The 25,718-nt window shown below is 44.5% G+C and overlaps 2 protein-coding genes across 3 annotated transcripts in view; one reads left to right on the forward strand and one right to left on the reverse strand.

Moving 5' to 3' along the window:
- Positions 1-25,718, forward strand: part of DOCK1 (dedicator of cytokinesis 1) — a 364,042-nt gene that overhangs the window by 166,743 nt on the left and 171,581 nt on the right. The gene's annotated exons all lie outside the window — the stretch shown is intronic.
- Positions 1-25,718, reverse strand: part of INSYN2A (inhibitory synaptic factor 2A) — a 65,170-nt gene that overhangs the window by 38,498 nt on the left and 954 nt on the right. The window lies entirely within an intron of this gene.

The raw sequence follows: 25,718 nt of genomic DNA on the forward strand, positions 1-25,718 counted from the left end.
CTCCTTCTCTCCCCCCTTCCCTCCTAAACGGTTCACAAAAACAAAAAAAATCATACTGACAACTCTGACTGATCATGTTACATGCTGCAGATAGACGTCTATGAAGAAGGGAAGAGGTGCTGAATGAGAGAGAAGCAGCAAAGCACATGGAGATGCTGCTGCAGCTACAGTAAGTGTTGTACTGTCTTACAGTATTACAATCACATCTACACTGCTCAGTACTCCTCTATAATGGCCTTCGTGCTGCTTCTCTAAATATCAGATAGGAGAACAGGATAATCCCTACGTGTGCTGTGTATGGGAGAAGACCAGAGGCGTCACTAGAAGCTCTTGGGTCATAAATAGCACTGATACTCATTTACGCACACGGCCACTTACTCTAAGGCTGGGGTCACACTAGGTGGATTCCCGCTGGAAATCCCGCGGTTTGGCCACAGCAAAAACCGCAAGATTTCCGCCGGGAGAACCGCCGCGGAAAGACCGCGGCGGCTTTGAAGCTGCTCGGCCGCTCGCTCTTCCGCTGCGGCCGACGCTCCCATAGAGGAGAGCGCGACCGCAGCAGAAAGAAAAAATAGACATGCTGCATTCGGCAAAGCCGCGGCTGTGGTCGCCGCAGCCGCGGTTTCTGCCTGGTTTACCGCAGCGGATTGGCTGTCCCGTGTGGACGAGATTTCTGAGAAATCTCGTCCACATGGCTGGCTAATCCCGAGATTAGCGGCTGCAGGCGGATTTGCTGCGGCGAACTTCCGCGCGGAATTTCCGCGGCAAATCCGCCCTGTGTGAGCCCAGCTTAAAAGGTCATCTGGAAGTATATGTAACTCTTAGTTTTAAAGGGGACCTGTCACCAGATCTTAGTAATGTAAGCCAAGAGCAGCGCTGCGATATTGACAGAAATCTGTTATCCATAGTCATTTTCGTTTGGCGGTTAATAAAAGCGTACCTTGGTAATCATAGTGCCGGACAGTTTGTTAGCAGCCCATCCGACCCCCAATGTCCGCCCCTCTCACCTGACTTCGATGATGCAGTAAGTGCTGCCAAGTCTCATGCATGCAACCAGCATAGGCGCGGATGTACTGCACTTTTTTGTGGGTTAGCTTTGCCTTGCTCATTTGCGCATGCGGCGGTTGATGACCTCACAGTGTGCCAACAAGTCTCAGCGCAGTGGAGGTGAGAGGGGCAGAATTTGGGGGCTGAACAGACTGCTATCAGAGACGGTCCGGCGTGTCCAGCAGACCACTCTGCTTCATTTACATGCGGCGGGGTAAAACTTTAAAGATTTAAGATTATTAACCCTTTCCAATCCACTGTCTGACCTCTGAAGACATTATGATTTAAGGCTGTACAGCTCCGATGTTGGAAGATGTCCGTCGGGGTTCTCTTACTGTATATTGCCAGCCTCTCTGCTGTCGGAGCCTATCCAATGTGTCACTTCATGCAGTACTGGCTTCAGCCAGCATATAGCGCCATTGCATAACGGCAGAAAAAGAGTAAGCCCCTAGGAAAACCAGGATACAAATTGGACTGGAAAGGGTTAAGGTATGCTTTTGTTAACAGTAAAAACTAAAATAACGACGGAAAACGGATTACTGTCAATATCGCAGCGCAGCGTTTGGCTTATGGGACATTCAGATGTTATAAACACATCGTGCTATGCGATGTGATAACAAGAGGGCTCCATAGGAATATATGGGAGATTAAAAAATATAGCACATCGCAGAAAGATAGAGCATACCGCCATTTTTTTTTTCTCGCAACATAGCGCCAGTGAAAACATCGCGAACGGGAAGGAAAGCATTGAAAAGCATGGATTTCACAAACGTGTTTTGTAGCGCTGTCGCATTGCCGCAAAATCGCGCGATTTTGTTGCTCGCGGCCTAAGACTATAACTATTCTGATATAGCCGCACCCACAGTGTCAGATGAATAATGGACAATTGGATCTTAACAGTCAATGTAAATTTACAGCAGCACTTGTAAGTCAAGGGTTAATTGACAAAGCCATAGGTGATTTTTTTTTTTTCGGCTCTGCCACGTTTTTAATGAATGAATGTATTAAATAGATTATGCAAAAATGGTTAGCATAGTATATAATCTGTCTCGAGATTTTGCGTCCCCCCCCTTCACACCCCCGCCCTACATCCCCCTCCCTCCTTCATCCCACCTCCCTCATTTATCTCCTTTCTTTTATATTTTAGGCATAGGTCTTCATTTAAGGTGAAGCTGTTACCATACACCCACGTTGCTCTGTTTAAAGGGGACTAGTCGCCTCTCCTGAAATGTCTGTTTTAGTAAATACTTTCCTAAAATAACAGTGTATGGATAGAAATTAATGGGATATGGATTTGTCACAGAATCGTCAAAATCTGCTACCTTAATACCTCCTATCAAAAAATGGGCAAATAGTGCTGGCAATGCTACTAAAATATCTCTTATGCAAATAGGAAGATGGAGCAATGCCTCTACAGCGCCACCTATTGGAAGGTAACATCCCTGCAAGTCAATGTCAGGCCTTGGAGCAATGACTGAGAATATAAGCCAGAGTCTTCTCCAAAAGGAGGAGATGACTATGTACAGACAGACTGTTTTGGGGTTTTTGCCCCTTATCCGTGTACAGTAGGTTGCTGGGTGAGAGGCCTATGATGTGGGTCAGGACCGGTATGGTTTCTCCTTGTGGGGAGCACTTAGAAGGTGATACGAGACTTACAAGACTATGCATGCTCCTCTGGGAAATCTGACATTGACTTGCAGGAATGCTGCCTTCCACTAGGTGGCACTGTAGAGGTACTGTTCATCTTCCTATTTGCATATTTCCCAGAGGAGCATGCATGGCCTTGTAAGTCTGCATACAGCTTCTATGTGCTCTAACGAGGGGAAACCATACCCTTCCTGACCCACACCAAGGCCTCTCACCCAGCGACCTACATCCATAGCAAAATTGCGGTAAAATTCTTCCAGATTTTGCCACGTAGTTTTTGACCAGGCGCCACATTTCCTGTGTAAATATACCCTACAAGCCCATACATCGCCCTGCTATATTGAGCGCCGATCGGCAAAGCATGTCAATCGCCATTCGTTTTACGGTCGTTCAAACGCGCCAGATCAGCTTTATGGGGGCGATTAAAACCGTCTATACAGTCCGTTCGACCCCATAGAGCTGTCATTAGTAGGCTATACTGTACATCTTCCCCTTTGCACAGGGAGGAGTGCAGCAGACCAGCGAACATTTTATGCAGATGTCAATGATAGTTTGCCCTCCTTTATCACTGTTGGCACACCTCCCCTATTTACACAGGGAGATGTGCTGCCAACATTGATTCTGGATGCCTCATAAAAGATGTGATCACCTGACAAACGAGTCAGCACCCTCACATGGGGGAATGATCAGGAGAACCAAAAGTTCTTTCTTGATCACCGGCAGTGTAAAAGGCTCTTAAGAGTTGTCTGGTTTAGAAAAGCCCAATTCAAATACCCTACTAGGGAACTTTGAGTTAAAGGCGGTTGTCCAGGACTGAACTATTGATCACCTATGCTCAGGATCAATAGTTGATGAGCTGGGGATCATCACCTAGGATCCTCGCAGTTTCACAAGACCTTTGTGCTCATGCAGCTCTGTTCACACTGTAGTGGTCAGGCTTGGTATTACAAGCCAAGTTCTCATTCACTTCAATGAGCAAATCGACCCAGAGCACAGCTAATCAGTGAGGGTCAAGGGAGGTGATCTACGATTTATGGCTTATCCTAAGAAAAGTCCCTTGATAGTTTAGTTTACAACCAGACAATCCCTTTAAGAGAGCATAGCCCTTCAGTTATTACCCTCATCTATAAGGGTTCACACAGGCGAATTCATGCCGTGAATAGGACCAATTGCTTTCTATGTGTTCATTCACACGTATATTTTTCATGCTATTTTCGAATGTCCTACGTTGGTGTATATTCTGGTGCACATGTAAAAATACTACCATTACAGTCTACATAGGAGTTGGGGTCCTTTTTTTTTTTTTTTTTTTTTTTTTTAACCTAGACTTCCGAGTCATAAATGCAGCAAAACACCCACCACCACCCCGATACTGGAACAGGCCTTTTTTTTTTAATTCAAGAACCATTTAAATTGGATGTACTGTTCCTTTAAATGTAAAGCGCCGCAATGAATAATAAAACATGAGTGTGCGGGTTTACATTCTAGCACGCTTCACACTGTTTTTGTAAGCCCTTGTCAGAATATGTTAGGTCACTGAAGCCAATGCATAGAACATCCCTTTCGAATGAAACCTAGATACAGTATTCTCACACTCTTCCTTCAAGACTTTGACCTAGATTCATCAGTTTCCGTTTTCTCTGACCAACTTTCAACTTTTCTTGCACAAATTCAGGAATGAAATCCTTAAAAGCGATGTATTGTCTGCGGTAAATGTAGCCGATTAGGTCAATGTAAGTATTTAGGACAACGGTGGGTTGCTTTTAGGTATTCTCAGTGTGGGTGGCCGTCTTAAAGGCACAGAGAAACTTTCTGCATTGTATGTGCTTTATGGCTGCTGTAATGAATGCGGTCTACGGAAAGAGTGCCCGTGAATCAGCGAGCAGGTGTTACAGGACCCCATTCTGAGGCTACCAAAGGTGGGACCCGCACTTGCATCTTTAGGGCATATTCTATGGGTATGCGGTAAATGTATATGATGATACTCATTTGATAACCACAAAATGGTCTACAGGCTAGTCTGACCCTTCTATAAATACCAAGAAGTTGTAGGGGAGCTGCATACAGATCTTTAATCTTTGTGTGCCTACTATCCTTAGCATTGATCCACCGCTCAGGATCCCCACCAATCAGCTGGTCCCTGGGCCTACTGTCAATGCAGATAGCACTGTCTGTATTGCAGAGGCCTGGTTTAGTTCTGTAGGTACATCTCCCATTAGTTGTGCCTGTAGTACCAAACCGGGTCGCTGGCAGCGGTTCCACTATGCCTGAGGAAGGACCCTGAAATGTTCAAAAGCTGGCTATAACCATGTTTTTTTGTTAAAATATATTCACCACCACCAACACAAGAGGGGGTTCTTTACTGTAAGAGCAGTGAGACTGTGGAACTCTCTGCCTGCGGATGTGGTGATTGCAAAATCCATAGAGGAGTTTAAGAGAGGACTAGATGTCTTTCTAGAGCGCTATGATATTACAGGATATAGACATTAGGTGACCAGCAGGTTGTTGATCCGGGTCTACAGACAGGTAGGAACTATGAGAGGTTGATCCAGGGATTATTCTGATTGCCATTATGGAGTCTAGAAGGAATTTCCCCCCCAAAAGGGCTAATTGGCTTCTGCCCCTTGGGGTTTTTGTCTTCCTCTGGATCAACAAGGAGAGAGAAAAAGGCTAAACTAGATGGACATTGTCTTCATTCAGCCTAACCTACTACGTTACAATATCTACAAGATGACAACAATCACATCCAGCGCCGTTCATGCTGCTAGTGCTCCCGCGAATCCTGAGCGGCGGACTGCTGCCAATCAATAGTAACAGCCCTCTTTAAAGAGTAGCTGCCCTTTCAAAAAAAACTTCTGATGTGTCAGTAATTTCGATCGGTGGGCGTCTGAGCATTAAGACCCCCTGGGATTGCCAAAACGAGGGGGAAGAAGAGCTTAGCCCAGTGCTTGTCCCTTTCAGCTCTGATAGTCTCTTCTAGAGCTCTGTGCTGTCCCCGATTACACACAATTGTGAACGACTCCAAGCCTTCCATCACCGCCATCCCAACATCTTTACATCTTTCCTATTGCATGTACCTCTAAGGTATTCCATGCCATCACTTTCTTCCGTTTTAGTTATTCTACAACTGGACACATCAACATTTTGCTCATTTTGTTCACTTTCCTATCACAAATCTGCATCAGTGCCCACTAGCCGGATGTCTAGATCCCCTCTTATAACTTGGTCATCTGGTTGGAGCTTCCACTGTGCCCCTGCTGACCACTTGCACAAAGCAGGATGTGAACTACAGGAGGATTTCTTTACATACAGCAGCCAGAATGACACAAGAAGAAAGGAGAACTCTTCAAATATTTAATGTGCGGCTTACAGGTGTTCTATGGGGGCGCCGGTGGTCACACTGGATGACGTAAAACAACTGCAGCGGGATTGAGAACTGCATATGCCAGGATGCGCCTGAGCAGAATTGGACTCCCACCTTGGCATCTGCTGTGCTGCGCCCAAATCGAAAATCTGTAAAATGCATTAAAAACTTGCGTTCTAACTGTTTGTCATCTGGCTGTTGTATGACAAAGTACAATAGCACTGTTACTGGAAAAAAGACTTCCCCCTAATCAGGAGCAGCCATTTTCACTTTTTCACTGCCCAGGATGTAAGTAGTACGTCGTGACGTTAAATAAGGGATAGAACTTAGATATTGGTGGTATTGGCAATTCAAGGACCATGATGGAAATTTTTGCTCCCTTGTTCTGTGTTAGAAAAGAGCACAGGCTACTACTGTCATCTATCCAGCTGTAGAGACTCCAGCGCCCCCCAGAGGGCAATACAACAACTTTTTTTTTCATATTATCACCCTTATACACCCTCTCCACCTATTCCAGTCAACAGACTTCTGCATCAGAGCTTTTTGCTCTCTTTTTAGTTTGGGTGATTGTGTGATGAGATGTGTATGTTGACTTGTTCATAAGGATGCATATATGAACACAAGGCTCCACCGGAGTCAGAAATGTAGCTACACTTTTTTTTTGTGTGCATTTCTTGCAAAACCTTACGTGTTGATGCAAAATTGCATGAAGCACTCCATGAACATAAAGTGCTGGGTAGTATTTTCACAAGATACCTAGTGTCCATTTTCAGGAAGTATATGGGGGTATATTTTATTGACAAACCATATAGGGTCAGAAACACTATCTTTTCTCCTTATGGAGAGACTTAAAAGGCCATTCATGCTCCTCTAGGTAATATGTCTCCTTTCAACCCTTTCCAATCCACGGTCTGACGTCTGAAGACATTATCATTTAAGGCTGTACGGCTCCAATGTTGGAAGACGTCCGTTGGGGTTCTCTTACTGTGTATTGCCAGTCTCTACTGTTGGAGCCTATTCAATGTGTCACATAATTCAGTACTGGCTTTAGCCAGCATATAGCGCCGTTGTATGATGGCAGAAAAAGAGTAAGCCCCAGGATACAATTTGGATTGGAAAGGGTTACCTATTGGCACAACGCACTTGAGCAAAAGGCGTTCCCCAGGCCTCCTCCGCCATTCATGCTCCTCTGGGTAATATGCAAATAAGGGAGATGGAGCAACACCTCTACAGTGCCACCTATTGGAAGGCAGCATTCTTTCAAGTCACTGTTAAACTGTTTATACAAACCTTGTAACAATGACTGGGAATTAAAAGCCATGCCAAGCCAGAATCCATACTCAGACAGCTGTTTTGGGGTGTTTGCCCCTCATCAGAGTGCAGTAGGTTTCTGGCTTGGCTAGTGAGAAGCCTGGGACGGGGGTCAGGAACGCTATCTTTTCTCCTCAGAGGAGCACCTAGACGGTGAGTGAGGACACTTAAAAGGCCATTCATGCTCCGATGGGTAATATGGCTTGTATCAAGAGTCTAACAGTGATTTGACGGAATGCTGCCTTCCAATAGGTGGCACTGTGGAGGTATTGTTCCATCTCCCTTATTAGTAGTGATAGCTGGCGTAGACTTCTCACGCTTTGACTCCTACTATAGACTCTAGCACAAAGCAAGGCAGAAGGAGCAGCAGCACTGCCGCATATGAAGAAGACTGTGCTGTTGAGCTAATAAGGTATAGCTAACGCTATATAGTGAGAACACTGGGGGATCTGAAAGTGGAGCAAGCCAAAAATCGCAGAAAAATCTTCTGCATGTCACATGAACCTTTCTCTTCTTCCCTGGTAAAATCCGCTAATTCTGTCTCCGCAAATAGTAGATCATGTATTGAAAAACTTTGATCACTTTTGCTCCCCATCATAATGATACATTAAACCTTAAAAGTATTTTTATTTACATATTGTAGCACTTAGTGGGGCCTTCTTTGGCCCTGATCATATTGGATACTCTGTGTGACATACTTCCCACTAACATCTGATATACTTCAGCTGGTATTTCCCTCCATTCATCCTGCAAACATCTGTTGAGTTCTCTTATAAAAAAAAAAAAAATAGATGCTGTTTATATTTTCTGGCCCGACATTCCAGTTTGTCCCAAAGATGTTTCGTAGGGTTCAGCTCGGGACTCTATGCAGTCAGTCCAATCATGGAACATCCATATCCTCAAACCAATGTAAAACGGTTGGATTTGTGACAAGGCGTGTTGTCTTGTTGGAAGTATGGCCGATCATTCCCAGAGTATTGCCACATTGTCACCAGCACATTATTGTCTAGAATGTCAAGGTACACCTGTGGTGTAAACAATCATAGCAACCAACAGGGCGGCAGCATTGTGGAAAGGGTAAGTATGATTCAGTTTATTATTTTAACTCCTTCAACCCTATTTAAGCAGGGTTATCCGGTAACAAAACAACGCCTTTAACTCTTTCCAATCCACTGTCTGACCTCTGAAGACATTATGATTTAAGGCAGTACAGCTCTAATGTTGGAAGATGTCCGTCGGGGTTCTCTTACTGTGTATTGCCAGCCTCTCTGCTGTCAGAGCCTATCCAATGTGTCACCTCATGCAGTACTGGCTTTAGTCAGCATATAGCGTCATTGTATAATGGCAGAAAAAGAGTAAGCCCCCTGGGAAAACCAGGATACAATTTGGATTGGAAAGGGTTACCTATTGGCACAACGCACTCAAGCAAAAGGCGTTCCCCAGGCCTCCTCCACACCAGGTTCGTCCATCTGATTTAAAGATGGAGTAGCATGATTCGTCACTCCATAGAATGTTCTTCCATTGCTCAAATATCCAACGACAATACTCCTTGCACTACTGTAGATGGGTGGATGCATTTTCCTTGAGAGAATTCACCAGCCATTTGCAGGATGAATGGAGGGAAATGACATCTGAAGTGTATCAAATGTTAATAGGAAGTATGCCACGGAGCGTCCAATGTGATTAAGGCCAAAGGAGCCCCACTAAGTGTTAACATGTTTTAATAGATACTATTGCGATTCTTGCTCAGGTGTCCCATGATAGTGAAGAAGATGAGATTGATGAAAAGAAGCAGTACATTGCTGCGTAGCCTGGAGCACAAAAATAATGTAATGCATTTTTTGTCAGAGTCATTTCAAGGAGTTGTTTTTCCAATCGATGTCTAATGAATTTCTGCTCTACATGTAATGCAAATGGCACAAACAATAATGTGCCTTTCTGCTAATTTAGCCTACCAAAGAATACAACGAATTCATACATGGCGCAAAAAATATTGCGCCATTTGGCTAACAGTGCAGCGGATCCGTCCCTGTAATATACCGCCATTACATATGGCAGAACAGGATGGGGACCGTTCCACTTTAAACACAGGTCTATGTTTTTAGAAAAAAAACTCAATGCGAAATTCTATTTCTTCTCAGCACGCAACTCCGAGATGACCTTGTGGTCCGTGCACCTCCTCGATGACGAGCGCATCCCGAGAGACAGTTTAGTATTGACTAAGCAGAAATATATATTACACATTCAAATCTGCACTTAATGGTATTATGTTCCTTTTGTATAAGCAAATCCCAAGTCCTGAATAACTACTTATAGAGCTGCTCAGCCACTTCTTCAGCACAGACAGAAATTATGGAGCTTGAAGGACCTTCTAATAATACTAGACAGCACTTGAGAAACAAGACAAGCTAATTAGAAAATGTTTGATGTTTGCTTAAAGTGACAGGAATCGTACAAAGCCTAATTATACGACTGGCAAATGGAGCACTTGCTCCGGACCTTCATCTTTGATGTGGGGTGGGCACTGATACAGATTAAAGAGGGTATGTCATGTCCTCCGACAAACGGAATGGGCTGCATACCTATACGGTCAAGTTCCTGCTGATTCTTTTGCGGTTTGCATTTTTGGTTTAGCCCACCCTTGCACCCACAATGACTTTGGTACTTTTTGGGCCCAACATAGTCCGTTGTCAAGTGAACAGTCGTGGCATTTGATTCTACTGCCAAGTGTCAATCAGCCGTTGGCGCCGAGTGGAGGAGACAGCTCAATTTACAATGGACTGGTATCCAGCTCTAAAAGTAACGGGAGCCATTGCAGGTGACTGGGGGCTAAAACAATGGGACCATTGTGAGATATGCCGTTACCCAGCTTTCACAGACTCCTGCAGGCAGGTCTGCCATGTTATACATTGCTGTGTCCCAACTCCCAACGTTACTACATACCTAAGTAGATTTCTGATACCTGCGCTGTATTATTGGATGCCAAACCTGTTGGCTTGGTTCTGGCAGCTCTCCAGCTTTACCAGAATCGGTTATAAGTGAGTCATAAGAAGGAGCACCAGACAGCCAAGATGGCAAATGGGGAATCTTTAGTCAGGCAACTCTTTTCAGAGTCGGAATGACTCCTTCCTTCCTTCCAGTTGGCCTAAGGAAAGAGTCATTGCGACTCTGAAACGCGTTGCCCAAAGACAGGTTTCCTATTTTCCATCCGGGCTGTTTGTTTCTTGGCTGTCTTATCCCATAGAGCATCTGGCACAAGGTTTATGGTCTAAGGGCACTTTTACACGGGCTGACTATTGGCTGAAAATTCGCAAGAAGAAGCGGTTTATCAGCTAGTTGGTTGTCCCATGTAAAAGCGGGCCCCAACAGAGTCCTGAGTGAGGAACCACTCATTAGTCGCTTCGTATAAGCTCACTGAACGTCGTTTTGCTCACAATGAATGGAGGCGGGAGCCTAAAGAGATCTCCGGCACGCTCCACCTCCATTCACTTAATGACTATTGCTCCTATATAAAAGCACAGGAGCCATGGTCGTACGGTGTACTTAAAAGTACCTTGACATACAGTTTTCGAAACTTTCAGCTTTCATCATCTTTGCAAAATAAAACCAAATATCGCCTATCTTTAAAGTAAATGTCCAAGTAGGGTAAATAGTTTATAATAATCAGCACGAACATAGCACACAGCATTTTACATTGCTGGATATTAGGGGTTCTGTCTACATTGGGGCTCACAGATTTTTACATTCACCTATTAGCATGTCTTTGGAGTGTGGGAGGAAAACCATACAAACTATACAAAATATGTAAATATCCTTAGTTGGATTTGAACCTAGGACCCAGCACTGCAAGGCAACAGGAATAACCACTAAGCCTCATCCTCATGTGGTGCAGTCCTGAACTCTTGCTCATGACCTGAAGGTTGCAAGTTCAATTCTCGCCTGGTTCAAGTACCCGACTCATGGTTGACTCGGCCTTCCATCCTTCCGAGGTCGGTAAAATGAGCACCCAGCTTGGTGGGGGTGGGGGGTAAAAAATGAATTACCTGAAAGCGCTGCAGAATAAGTTGGTGCTATACAAGTAACAAGATTTTTATTTATCAGTCTCTGTGATTTCTTACAAGCCTGTTGTTCCTTTGCAGTCCCTCTCTGTAATCTCTTCCATTTTGCCTTGTTTCTTAAAGAGAACTCGTACAAGTCTATAGGAAAGTGCGTGCACGGGACTCTAAAAAGAGTCAGATTTTCATGCCATGCACTGATTTCAGAGGACGACACCATTGGATTGCTGGTGAGAATAAAAACATATGTAACCCAAATCCCTGTCACATCCCCTAACGGCACCATACCTTAATTTATGGTGCTGTGGGGTTGTGACAGGTTCCCTTTAACCGAATCAGCAGAGCCTCAACTTCTAGCCCGATTCCGGCATCAAGTCACGGGGCATGGACCTTCTCTGTGGCCTTGATGTCATCTCATTGGGCTGGTTGTTCGGCCTTTTTTTAATAGCTAAGCCAGTCCTCCTTTCTGTCATGACTGATGCAGAGAGATGGTCCGGCATGGTTATTAAAATGATCTGAAGAGCCAGCCCCTGATATGAGGCCATAGGCACAGAGGGGGTCCATGCCACTTGGCTTAGTATCAGAACTAAGCTAGAAGAAGAGGTTCCAACACTGCTTCCCCTCCATGGAAATCAACTTTAATGACCCTTCAAGAATTTATACTTACTTGTGATTGTAAAGGGAGGTTGGAAACTCTTCAATAGTCTTTATACTTCCAAATACCTCTAAACCAGTATCTGATAATTCAAAAAGTCTAATAATCTAGCATTTGTTTCCCGCACAGCTTTACAATTTTGTGTGGAATTACACAGAGGGGTAAGACTTTGCAGCGAGAGACCTAGTTGACAGGTGCACGGGGTGTAAATTAACAAAACAACCGGTAGTTACCCATCCTCAGCCCCATGGACCTCCCCAACTTTGTTTTGGAATGGACACCATGTCGACGACCGCAGCCAATCAGAGACTGCAGCATCAACACTCATTCTCCTGGTGCCCAGAATGTAACAGTCATGCTGCGGCCTCTGATTGGCTGCAGTGAACACATGGTGTCTATTCCAAAACAAAATCCAGTTTGTCCATGAGGCTGCAGCACTGGACGCCGGGGCTGAGAATGGGCAAGTACCGCTCATTTTTTTCGTTTTTTTTTAAGCCCTATGCACCCGTCGGTAAATAATTGTTGTAACCAGACAACCCCTTTAAAAGGGTTATTCCAATCTTCATAAAATGATCTACCATCACTTAGCATCATAGGGGTCCCAGAGGTTGGACCACCCGGAAATCTAAAAATGAAGAGGCTGCAGCTCTGGGTTAGTAGTTGCCCCCTCAATGCCCAAATCGTCAGGCCCCCTCTGCATAATATCGATGACACTTTCTAAAGACTCCATGAATCACCGGCTCCTTGGTAAAAGCACTGGATGTGACTTATCACATCGGCTTTGAAGAAACCCTACCGAAGCCATAAATTGTCAAAGTGCCTTGCCCTGTCACATTAAACGACTTCACCCGCTGGGTAATTTTTCTGCTCGTTATGCCATTCTCTGCTCAGCGTCGTTCCTTGTTTTTCTTTTAACGATCTCCGTGTCTCTAAAGTGCAGAATCTGAAATAATATCTCTGCCATGATGGAGTACTGAGCTGTGAATGGAAAGTGGGCCTCACATTGCTTGGCACAAGGTTTTATCAGCTCGCAGAACTGTTTGGCTTGGTATTTGGAGGGCTTCAAGAGGCGTAAGCTGCGCTGAATGACAGGAGAGAGGAAAATCTCTTATCAAACAGCAAGATTAATGGAAGGCTGTATACAGTTTACAGGTGACACTAAAAGCAAGATAATCGTTAAATCATGTGAGAAGGCTACTGATAAGCAGCGCCCGCTTTTTATCACTTTTCTGCAGGACGGACGCGGCTCTACTAAGTCTTTCAGCTTTTTTTTTTTCTCCATTCGACGGCACATCAATGCTATTATAAATCAACCTTATCATCAATACTTCTCCACGCTCGCTTATTAGGAGTCATCACATTTCACCACCTGAAAAACGGACTCCCAGCATGCACTGACAGACGGCGGTCTGCAAAAAGTGGAAGGAGACCACTGGGGTAGGGGATTTATGTCTGCAAAGCTAGGGAGGTTTGCTATACAGAAGCTGGGTTATTACACGTAGGGGAGCTCTAATAGCAGCCACATCGATCGTTACCCAGGAAAAGATGGAACTAACAAGCGGCTGAATACTCTCTTGTGATTATTAATTTTACCCTTTAGGAAAATGACCTTTTAATTCCGCTATCTAAATCCGCATAAAATGGTGTCCAAATTTGTAAGTACTTTGCGTTACTGGTTTTCTACACATTTCGAGTTACTTGATGTTGTTTCCTCTATTCTTAAATATATATACAAGCTGACTTCAAAATATTACCCATTGCCTTTGGCATAGAGTGTTCAGTGTTCCTGCAGTGCCCCCACAGGGCAAATAAAGCATTACACTGTTGATTCAAACCAGTATGTTGTATGTGTAATGCTGGCCTTAGGTTTGATGGCATCCTGTGCAGAAAATGTTTGGGCACCTCAGGCCATAAGAGAAAAACTATATATATGGCACAGTTGACTTGAGTTCTGCTTATGCAAAAAGCAGCAAGATGGCAGCATATCCACACATAAGCAGCTCCGTAAATAAATACTGTACCAGAACCGAGCTCATAACATAAATACAGTGCAGGAACCAAACTCCGTACATAGATACAGCACTAGAACCAAATGCATAACACAGTAGGAGAGCTAAGTGGTTGTGTTGAGGAAGCACTGATGGGCTGGCTAGAGACTGAACTAGGAGGAGGATGATTCATGTAGCTCCACTGGCGCATGGAGGAAAAACCTCACCTGGCCAGCTGGACCATCACCCCAAGCCTACTTGTGCCTGGTGCCTCCCCCTGCAAGTTGGTGGCCAGCGCACTGTGTAACTGCACTGGTCGCACGTAGCTAAGGCCGGTCATGGTCGGGTCCTCCACAGTGAAAGACTCTGTTGGTAACGTCTCTCCACTCCGGCCAAGTGATGAGAATCCTTAACAGAGGACCCTCTCTAATAACTCCTGATAGGGTGCATGAAAAAGAGCTTTCTAAAGTACAGTCACTTTAAGGCATCATTCACTTGGGCGTATTTGCGCTCCATATTAAGCATCTACTTTTTACACAAGTAAGGGCTCCTGTCCACGGATGGATTTGCATTGCGGAGTCCGGAGTGGGATTCGGCCTCCAGACTCCACAACCAAATCCAGTCAATAGCATGCAATGTAAAAACCCGATTTTCTGCCCACGAGCGGAAATAGAGTGCAAATTGTTTTTTTTTTTTGCTCGCGGCGTCCTCTGTATTGCGCATGCATGCCGGAGTGCAGGCCGGCACATCCACAGTACAGAGAAAAAGCTGCTGGACAGGTACTCGGGGGTCACCAGCTAGGCACCGGGACGAACTCCGCTGCGGGTACTGGATGCAGCCTCATACACATGGGCGACGCGGCATCGCCGTGAGAAAATCACAGCGATGTTGCATTACTGGTCTGCGAAATCACTGCATCTTTTCGTGGCAATACCGCGATTTTGTACTGCCTCCTGGAAGCGCTGGCTGTGATTGGCTGACACTTAGCCAATCACAGCCAGCGCTCGATGAACCAATTACAGCCGCTCATCAAGCGTTGGCTGTTTGGCTAAGCATCAGCCAATCACAGTTGGCGCTTCCAGGAGGCGCCCCCCAAAATCCTTGCATGTGGTGCTACAAAGTCTTGTGACTTTGTAGCTCTACAAAGTCGTGGTATCACTGTGAGAAACTGTGATTTCATGGCGGCGATGCCGGGTCGCCCGTGTGAACGAGGCCTTACTGCTGCGATTTGCACTTCTTTGTAGCCCATGTTTCCCTTTGAAGCCTGCAATTTTCTAGCAGCCACTAGCGACGTGCATGCTATGCTACGCGAGAAAACTCTGCCTGCTATGGAGAGCTACGTAAAAAAAAAGGGTCAGAGATGGTTCACTGCACACCTGCCTGATTAATTCTCTCACGCTATGAAATTATGAGAAAATCGGGATCACGTGTGATGCGATGGAGCCGAGCCCACACTATACCCGGTACGTGGCACTAGGCTGCAACTGGTAGGATCGGAGGTTAGTCCAGTCTCGGCAGTTGGCGCTGAAGATGCCGCTGTCACTTCTGACAGTAGCATTTAAATGGTCCGACAGAGGGTTAGGGCTTCTTCTGTCAGCCGAACGTCTCGCCTGCTATGAGATCATGGGTGGCTATTTGTCATGGCACCCGACCACCTTGTGAAGACCCATGCCCTCCTATGCGCCTACTCTCTAGACGAAGAGGGAAGACAGAGTAGCTAGTTTGCAAGTGCCAACCGCCTCTGCTCGAGTTGGTTATTTTGACACTTGAAATACATGGAAATGGGAAAACCCCTTTAAGCAATACCTGAGGCGGGGCTTAATAGAATGCCTGCAGAAATACAATATACTGCAATACTGAAGTCTTGCAGTATGTTATTTATATATATATGAAATAGGATGTATGTGTCACCACAACTCATGAACGCCTGGAGCAATTTCAACTAAACTTGGTACATATATAACCTATCCCATGGGGACAAATTTGGAGGCGATAAGACAACTCCACTACCCCTGGGGGGAGGGGTGGAAATGCCATAATTGCACTTGAGCAGATGGCTTTATTACACATACGACCTCCTCCTCATCATACACTAATCTATTACACAGTCGACCTCCTCCTTCTCAAATACTAATATATTACACAGACCTGCTCCTCAGATAATAATATCTTACACAGACGACCTCCTCCTCTGCTCCAACTACATCACCGCTTCCCACCAGCACTGAGCCATTATGTACCACTTAGAAATGAGCTCAGCACCCACTCTTATGAAAGCTGTCCAAAAGGAAATGTGTTGCCCATAGCAGCCAATCACAGCACAGCTTTCGTTTTACCTAAGCAGTATAAGAAATGAAAAATCCACGGGCAGCGTCGGGTAATCATCTAGTATCATATAAGCAATCAAACACTCTAAAGTTTGGGGACTCAAACAATTTTAATTATTGCAAAAAATAAAGGTTAATAAATTTTAAAAAAAATAACACTTTCGCATTTTTGGCATAAAAACAAAGCAAAACGTTTTGATATTCTTGCATCCGTAAAAGTCTGATCTATTAAAATGATTTTTTAGCCCACACAGTGAATGCCTTCAGAAAAAAAAACCACTGAATTGCGCTTTTTTTTGGCCACTCTATTTCTAGGTAAAAGTTAAAATAAAACAATCAAAAATAGTATTACTAAAACCAAAAGCTCGCCCTGCAAGAACTCAGCCTCAGGAAGCCTCATCGCCAGGAAGATCAAGTTATGGGGGTCAAAAGATGGCGGCGGAAAGCAGTTTAACGCAAAAAAATGTAAATTTGGTATTTGCTGTAATCGTACTGACCCAGAGAATAAAAACTTTGTTGTTTTTTTTGTTTTTTTTTAATAAAGGGGGATGGAAAATGAAAATGAAAAATAAAAAAAGGAGGGCTTCTGCAGGAAGGGGTTAAAGGGTCCTTACTACGGTATATAATCAGCAGCAATGTAATGAGAGGGCTCATATATGAACATTAAAGCATAAGTGACAGTATACACGATTGTACTGAAGGGACAGTAATCAGTTCAAGGAGCCTTGTACATGTGTGCTGCCTCTCCTGCTCTTCCCTGGGCATCCTTATGGGCACAGACTGGCCTGCTCTGGCTATAGCAGGGGGCACAGGCCATGGGTTGGATCACATAAAGCTGCTTGAGTGGTCATTGCTAGTATGAACTAACGTTGGTGAGAGAGCGCCGAGTGATATTGGTATACTACATTAACAGCCGGGAGGATTACCAGGCGGGTGAACCTGTAAGGATATGTGCAGACGCATCGCAAATGTGGATATTACAGATTTAATATGCAAAGGGTGAAATCTGCAGCAAAAATCCCGAAGAGAGCTGTGACACACAGCGCATACTGCAGATATTTCACTCTCCATGCAATTCCCACTCACTTTGTGCTGTACGTCTTTGCAGAATTCCTCTGCAGAGCCGACGCCAATGATATACACTAAATCCGCCAAGTCTGTACGTGGTCCTGAAGGGGTCACCCGTGGTTTTCAGGGCTGCTTGGCTCTAAGCACTCTCGCTCTCTTATCTGCTGTTTTGACGTGCTTGTGGCTTTCTAGTGAGCGCCACACCTTTATTGCATACAGGAAGTAGCTCACCACTTTTACTAGTGGCTGCACCTGGTATTACAGCTAAGTTCCATTTATTTGTGAAGCCGTGTTTAACTCGACAGCACTTTAAACTGCGGCACAGAACTTTTTTCTTGCCCTTTCAATAACTTTTCAGTGGCTTTTATTGTGTTACAGCAACTTTATCAGCATTAGGTCGAACCTTGATCAGTATAAAATATATACGCTGTTTCTATATTACATGATTTGGTTTATTTATTACAACTTCACTAAATATTTGCGCGGTCCGTAGAGCGCTGTAATAATGGGCACAACTATGAAGTACAGAGGTGTTACTGTTGGGGTCCTTTTTCATGGGGCAAGTGTTGGGTAGTTAGGAGTCCGACCGCCGCCCCAATGATTACACTCCTTTGACACAAAAGCAAGAATCACTCATTGAATGAAGATGGAGCGCGCCGGAGATCTCTTACAGCCGCCCGCCTTCATTCATTGCAGACAGTCGTTCAAGGAAAGAATGACTGCCTCTTTACACCGGCCGATTGTCGCTTGGTTTTTCGATGAGCTAAAAAAAAACCCATGTGACTCAAATGTGACTCGCGGTTCCAGGTTTACACTACATGACAGTCACACCTAAATCGCTCTTTTGAGCGTCCACTCAAGTATTGGTCCATGTAGACGTACCCATACAGAATGAAGGGAATGAGACTGATTTGAGCACGGTCAATGACCTATGTTTGCTAAGTTATCGGTTTTCAAGAATTAAATCACAACTAATCCCCTCGGGCCCACCGCGTACTTCTGGGTAGCATGGCCACGTTCCATCCAGGATGGTGACCACTGCGGGCAGTCACTGGCCTCAATGCTGGTACCATTGAAGAGTTTACCTAGATGGAACAGGACCGCACTTCTGTGCCCCCACTCATTCGGTCCCCTTCAGCCTCTGCATTCTTACGGGAACAGGTGAATATGTTATACCTGTGCCAGCCTGTAGGGGCACTCATAACTACCCCTGGACAGCCCCGTTACCTGCTGCTTCATCTCTACACCAATGCACAGTTTACATGCAGACCAGGTAGGACATTGTGTATGGGCCACCTCTCATATCTTTTACTGATCTGGAGTTTCTGCACACCTGAAGTTGTGACAGTTAAGTCACAATTATGAGAGGGGCGACCCTCCCACCAGAAGTGTGATGATGGTGGTGGACAGTCTGGTTGCTCTGTAGTACAACGCTAGAAGCCTCTTCTACACGTATGGAAGGGGTTGTGGCACATCTTGTAATCCATTACATCCACAGCTGCAATCCTGCAGGCTACAGAGCTGAAGTGTATCTGCACCCCCTGCTTGTTCACTGTCTGCGTTTACACTTGTGTTTGCATTCTATTAATTCTACATTTTACACTGGGCTCACTACAATGGTTTAATGCCTCGAGAACTAACACTGTCCAAACGCAGTGCAGTCAAGAGCGTTGTATAACAATGGCCATCCTTAACTGCGTGTACGCCAGCCACCAGCATGCAGGGGGGCACCAGGCAGAGGAAATTTATAGACTACTTTCTCCCTCAATGCAGTGACAGCATCTTGTGGAATTCTATGAATCTTCACCCTCCTGGCTCTGTCTTCTCCTCACTGCTATCAGTCTATCGGTGCCCCCACAACACAGTCACTTAGTGCTGCTACTGTATTTGGGTTATAAACTTGGTTCTTGTGTTGTACTCATATACTGAACTTGGTTCTGGTGTTATATTTATTTTTTGATCTTGGCTCTGGTGCTGTATTTGTTAAGAGCTTGGCTCTGGTGCTGTACTTATGTGCTTGGCGAAGTTGCGGTACAGTATTTGTTCACTGAGCTCTTCTGCTGTGGGCACACTGCTATCTTGCTTATTTCGGCATACGCAGAATCCAGCCAGGCTACCTGTCGGTACCATATGTATTTCTCTTTATGAGACAGGGGATGGAGGTGCCAACATACTGTTGGTACAGGATGCCATCTAACCTAGGGCTGGCATTGTGTATAATACGGGTTCAGTTTGACTATTAGGGGTGTCAACCAGCAGTCATTAAATGAAAAACTCTACTGTTATAAAGACTGTAGTTCAAGATGAATGCAACATGAGCAATGCAAAGTAATTGAAAAGCTACTCAACTTCGTGTGTGTGTGTGTGTGTGTGTGTGTGTGTATGTATATGTGTATATATATATATATATATGTATGTATGTGTGTGTGTGTGTGTGTGTGTGTGTGTATATATATATGTGTGTGTGTGTGTGTGTGTGTGTGTGTGTATGTGTATATATATATGTATATATATATATTATAATCTATAATATGCTATGACGTGTTCCACAAGTGCCACAGTTCTTTACAGTGACTAGTGCTATAGCAGAGCTCCGGAGTGCGACCTCCTAGTACTACATGTACAGACCGCCGGCCTGTGTCTTACAGTAAAGGAATCCTGTACGTAGTACTGTCCCTATGTACAGTAACATGGTTTGTGTTCTAGAAAAACAATGTGGAAGCAAGCTATACATTTTTTCCCCACATCTCCACCCCAACCCCACACCCCAAGAAAAAAAAAACCTTAGTTTAAAATCTGAGGCTTGTAGGGTTATATAGGTCCTCTGTGGACTCCTATAGGTGAAGTTTTCGAGGTCTTAACTTTTGGGGTTGGACCACATGACACTGGAGGTCCCTTCCAACTCTATTATTCTATGATTCAGGCCTGAAGCGCAATACAGCCGTGAGCATGACCCTTACGGAGCGCTCAGTAACAGGGATGTGGATGAAATGTATGGACGGACCCTGTACAAGAGGTGTGCTTCTGCTAAGTTGTATGGCTAGTCTGACCTTTCATCCATAGGATTTCAGCAAGTTACACCCAACGGCCATGTTCAGACATGGTAGGTTTGCTTGAGTCTTGGTGCGGATTGTGCACCCAGGTCTACGGCGGAGTGCAGCACGGTGCCGGTAAGATTTGGATGTGCTCCTTCACTCTACTTTAGAGTTTTCTACAACATCCAAGTCCCATCAAACCTGCTTGCGACCGTTAGGCTCCAGGGATCAGTGCTTATTGACTTCTGCTGACTCTAAGGGGAAGCCACCCCGAGGGACGGACTGTACCCTGCAGGGTTTGTCATACGACTCCTGTATTATCCCCAGAGGTTGTCCTCATTGTGTGCCGTTACGGTTCACCAGCAGACCGGTTGGAAGAACCTGCTGAAGCGTTTTCGTCATTGGCGTTCCCTGCAGCTCATCGGCTCTTGCAAAACTACAACCAGCATCATGTAGACCGTCGAGACATCCTGGGACTTGTAGTTGTGCATGAGATGGAGAGTCACAGGATGGGGAACACAGAGCGTAGGGTAGCGGAACTACTATTGTAAGTGACAGTTCTTCCATGTAAATCCGGCCACCAACCCGGTGACTAGCGAGAATTCATTTACTAGTCCCCAATCACTCCGGCGCAGCTCCACTGCTTGATTATCATCTGCTGTAAACAGCTAATCATTGTCTTCCGATGACTAGCCAATAACTTTACACGGAGGTGCGCTTCGTGTAGCGGCACATAAACAGCCCTTCATACGCTTCGGCAACTATTTGGCCACCCTTAGAGGAAGCGCTACCGAAGAGAAGAAAGCGGGAAACCTCTGCATCGGCTTAATTGACCAACGGCTCCTAGAATCCGGATTGTGGTGGGAAGTGCAAAAGTTTACACCTGCTATATATGCAAATTACCCATTTTCGGCCATTCTAATGATCTTTCTACCATTCTCCTTCGTGTCTGGCAAGGTGTCTACAGCTAGATGGCGAAGAGTATATTCTAGCTGCACAATCCGCCATCTCTATAGCATGCGACCTGTCATTGCTGCGTGCTAGAAGACCCGTCCACCGAGGAGCGTGATGACATATCGGAACATGGGTGATTGGACCATATAATCATTGCTCCACATCCTCAAGGCTCTTAGGGAAGCGTTTGAGCGAGCGAGTCAGACATTACTAATGACCAGAATGCTGAGTCAGACTTGCACACACTGGATGGTTTGTGCCGGAGAGGCCATCAAGGACCTGAGCCCATGCAGTAACATAGGGATATAGATATATATATATATACTAGACCAGCAGGAAATCTAAAGCCGTCGGTATAGCTGCAGTTCTAGTTTACATACATGTGCAGATGTAGCAGTGCTGAGTTTGGCTTTGCTACTATTCCTTGATATCTCATATATTTATCCGTGCGGTTACACAGCTCTGCTACATCTGAACAGAAGGGAGTCCATCGAATAACAGAATGGAGCATAACCGTATATTATTGAAAGGGGTTGTCGACGTTAACTAAAAATGGGGGAAATAAGGCTGCATTCAGACGACGGACGTATTTCACCTTCTTGTGTCGTCCGTGTATTTCATCACCGCTCTGTGTCCACATTGGTTTTGTTCTGGATACACACATGACCGCAGCATCCAATCACAAGTTGTATACAGCTCAAGATTGCTAAGGCCAGTGATTGGCTGCAGTGGTCACATGGATAGACACAACGTTACCGTTGCAGCCAATGTAAACACAGATCAATGGTGAGGATCGGAGCGGCAGTGTCAGACAGGCGGGGGAATGGGACGGCGAGTATGGCTTTTAGCAGTTTTCTGTTATTTTTAACTGTTTTCTGCTCTCCCCATTTTTAGCTAAGGGGCCTTCCACATTGGCAGCTCCATGTACGCGGCACGTGTGGGAGAAACCTATCCGCTAAACAGTGTAAAAATGCAAGATTTCTACGTATATGTTTACGTTTTTAAAATTGTATGCATGGTACCTCATTTTGACCAGTTTTTGTTTTTATAAGAAAAACATACGTTTTCACCCAAAACTTTTTTCCCCTCCTAAAGTTTTGTAGTTCGATTAAAAAATGTTTTTTTCCTTTTCTTGATGTTACGCATATAGAAATGTGCAGCCATACGGTTCTATACATTAAATAAATATATCTATATATCTATATATATATATATATATATATATAAAATAAAATAATTTTTTTTTTTTTTTTTTACCATTTCCACACTTTTCAATCCCACTGAAATTAGCATATGCTAGGCTAAACATATGCATAATTTGGCTGCGTTTTAAATCCGTACAGCCCATGGATCCGTGAAACGCTATGTTTTCATCCACGTATGTTTCACAGGTGAACGTAAGCCACTGTAGACAGGAGCCTAACTTAGAAAACCCATTTGCGGCACATTCACACATCAGATTATCGCTGCAGAATCCACACTGAATCCACGGCGGATCCGTTTTCTATTAGATTCCGCAGGATCCACGCGCCAGTCCATACGGCATAGACGTTTTCATATGCGGAATTCAAATACACATGTGTAGAGAAAGTAAGTGACCCGTCACTGCCTGAAGGATTCTTCACCGTTTCCAAGTTTCGGAAGCGGAGTTTACCATTTGGCAAGGGCTAAATCCACATACGGATCCGTAGCCCTACATCTGCGCAGCCGCTGCAGACATTCGCAGCTCCGTTGTGGATTTCTGCTGCGGTTTTCAGAGGCAGAATCCACGTGGAAAAAAAATCCTAAAATATTAGGAATCTGCTGCTGCTACTACTACAGTAGTTGTGCTGCAGTGACTGATAACAGAGAACAATACCTGCACGTATCCCTATATTTGTAATGCCGCCATGATGCAACATTACTGCTGATGACTGCAGGTTTTATTAAACTAATGAATTCCTAGTATCTTTATAATTTCCAGCGTGTGCTCTCCCTGGGGCCCTGCAGGAATGTTCATCCTGAGCCACCTGTTTCATGCATAGAGTTGCAAATCTAGAAAATACCAGAATCGGCGCAACACTTACACAGGTAGAGCCACAGGAGAAGAAACAAAGGGGCCATAACCGGCCTCATGCCCTGAACGGTGGTAAGCTGGCTGACAGCTGCTATAGGGACTGTTAGTGGTTGTCGCCCTTGTAGTAGGGCAAGGATTTGGAAAGCGCAGGGACTTTTGCAAGCTTTGATATGTTCCTTAAGTGTCCCTATGGTCTTGCAAGCAGTAATCCCCCAGTCATGGATGATAGTAGATTGACCAGTCCTTGGCTAACGTGTGCTACATGTCATGGTAGAGACACGTGACACATTGCTGCACGAGCTTGCGTGAAGTGCGGCTTAGTGGTGTATATACTGGCATCTCCATCCGTCCCGGCATATACTGTATATGTATGGTTTAGGGAACGGACATGTCTGGTCTCTACTGTGCTTTTGTCCAATGCAGAAATAAATGACTTTGTCAAGGACAGAAGCGACCAGAGATGCATCTCTGCAGTCCAGAGGGTCTCTGAGGACACGCGTGCTCCCAGTTACATTGCCAATAATTCTTCATAAATGTAGCAGAGCAGAGTTTGTCACTTGGCACAGCATCTTTACGTATGGTCTATGGCTTTCCATACAACTGCAGGTAAACCTGCTGCATTATCACTTATCATAGTGATGAAGTGATGCAACCCCAATGACAAACACAGTTCTGCTACATCTCTATCCTGAGCTAGACAGCAAGATCCTGGTATGACCCACCTACGTGTACAGATCCCCAGGGTGGGTGGGTGAAGGTAATTTGCATACCAATATCCCAGTTTGCCCCCGCTCTGGAGGAGGCAGCGACGCCACCCACAATTTATCACCTAAATATTAACTTCTTTTATCCGTTCTTGGAATTAACGAACAACTTTTCTAGTGTAAAAAAGACGTCTTCCGAGGCTTCAGCAAAGTGCCTTCCACTTAAACACCCGGAACGGCCATATCTGCATTGCTGAGAATACTCTGGGAATATGCCTGAAATGTGATTGGTAATTTTTTTTGGAGGTAGCGATAGAGACTTCTCTCCACAGTGACCTTGCTGCTTAAAATGATGTACACTGTTATGCATCATAATATATTCCAGATCTTGTTCGCCAAAATGACCTGTCGCTAAAATGCAAATGCTACTGTAAGTTATGTCGGCACATAAAACTGCTACTTGGCAAACATGGGCACCGGTGGCCCGGCCAATCTTGTGCTTCTGTGTATTTTCTAATATCCTTGTACTACAGGTAATTTGTGTATGTATGTATGTATATATATAATATATATAGGTGTGTGTGTGTATATGTGGAATATATATATAATCTAGTAGAGAGAGACATGTTTGTTTACATATGTGTTTGTATGTATATGCAATATTTTCTTACCATGTTGTATGAATAATATAGTATGTGTGTGTAATGTACACTATATATATATATATATATATATATATATATATATATAGTGTACAATATGTACATCTTTTATTACTATGGTATGTTTATATAGCATATATGCACAATATACATGATATATACACACAATATGTGTGTATGTATGTGTGTGTATATATATATATATATATATATATATATATATATATATATATAGTGCTGAAAATGCGTCCAGATCCAGTACATTCACACAAAGTATCCACAGAAGATTAGTTAATATTAACAATGTTGCATTTTCTACCCGAGCCTCGTTACACTTATTTGACCCTCATCAATCCGGCGACGGTGTAATCTGTATAACTCATTGCTCCGGGTGTTTTTGCTGCATGGTTATAAATTCAGAAGCCTGAGTATTTTCCAGTGTAACCTCCGAAAAAAAAAAAAAAAAAAAGATGTAATGAATATTTCAGAGATGAAAGCGACTTTGAATGCAGATACAAGTCTGGAGAAAGCACCGTGCCTTGGGAAAGGAATCTCGGGGCAGGGAATTCATGTGATGCTCCTGTAGAGGTCATATATGATTGGGGAATAAACACGTTTTAGAAGACTCATTACATCGCCGGTCATGTGACATGATATGGGTAGACGGCGGCGGTGGTGGCCAGCGCTCGAGTCAGTAACCTAACCCTAACCTTGTCAACCCCCAGACCTTTATAAATGGGAAGTTAGGAGGTTTTGCTAATTTTTTTTCCCTTCTTCACTATCTGCAGTATCCCACGTATATTCTATATGCAAATAAACCATCCATAATCGGCGGCCGAGCTGTC

This window comes from Eleutherodactylus coqui, chromosome 4 (assembly GCF_035609145.1).
Source record: "Eleutherodactylus coqui strain aEleCoq1 chromosome 4, aEleCoq1.hap1, whole genome shotgun sequence".
NCBI classification, from domain to species: Eukaryota; Metazoa; Chordata; class Amphibia; order Anura; family Eleutherodactylidae; genus Eleutherodactylus; species Eleutherodactylus coqui.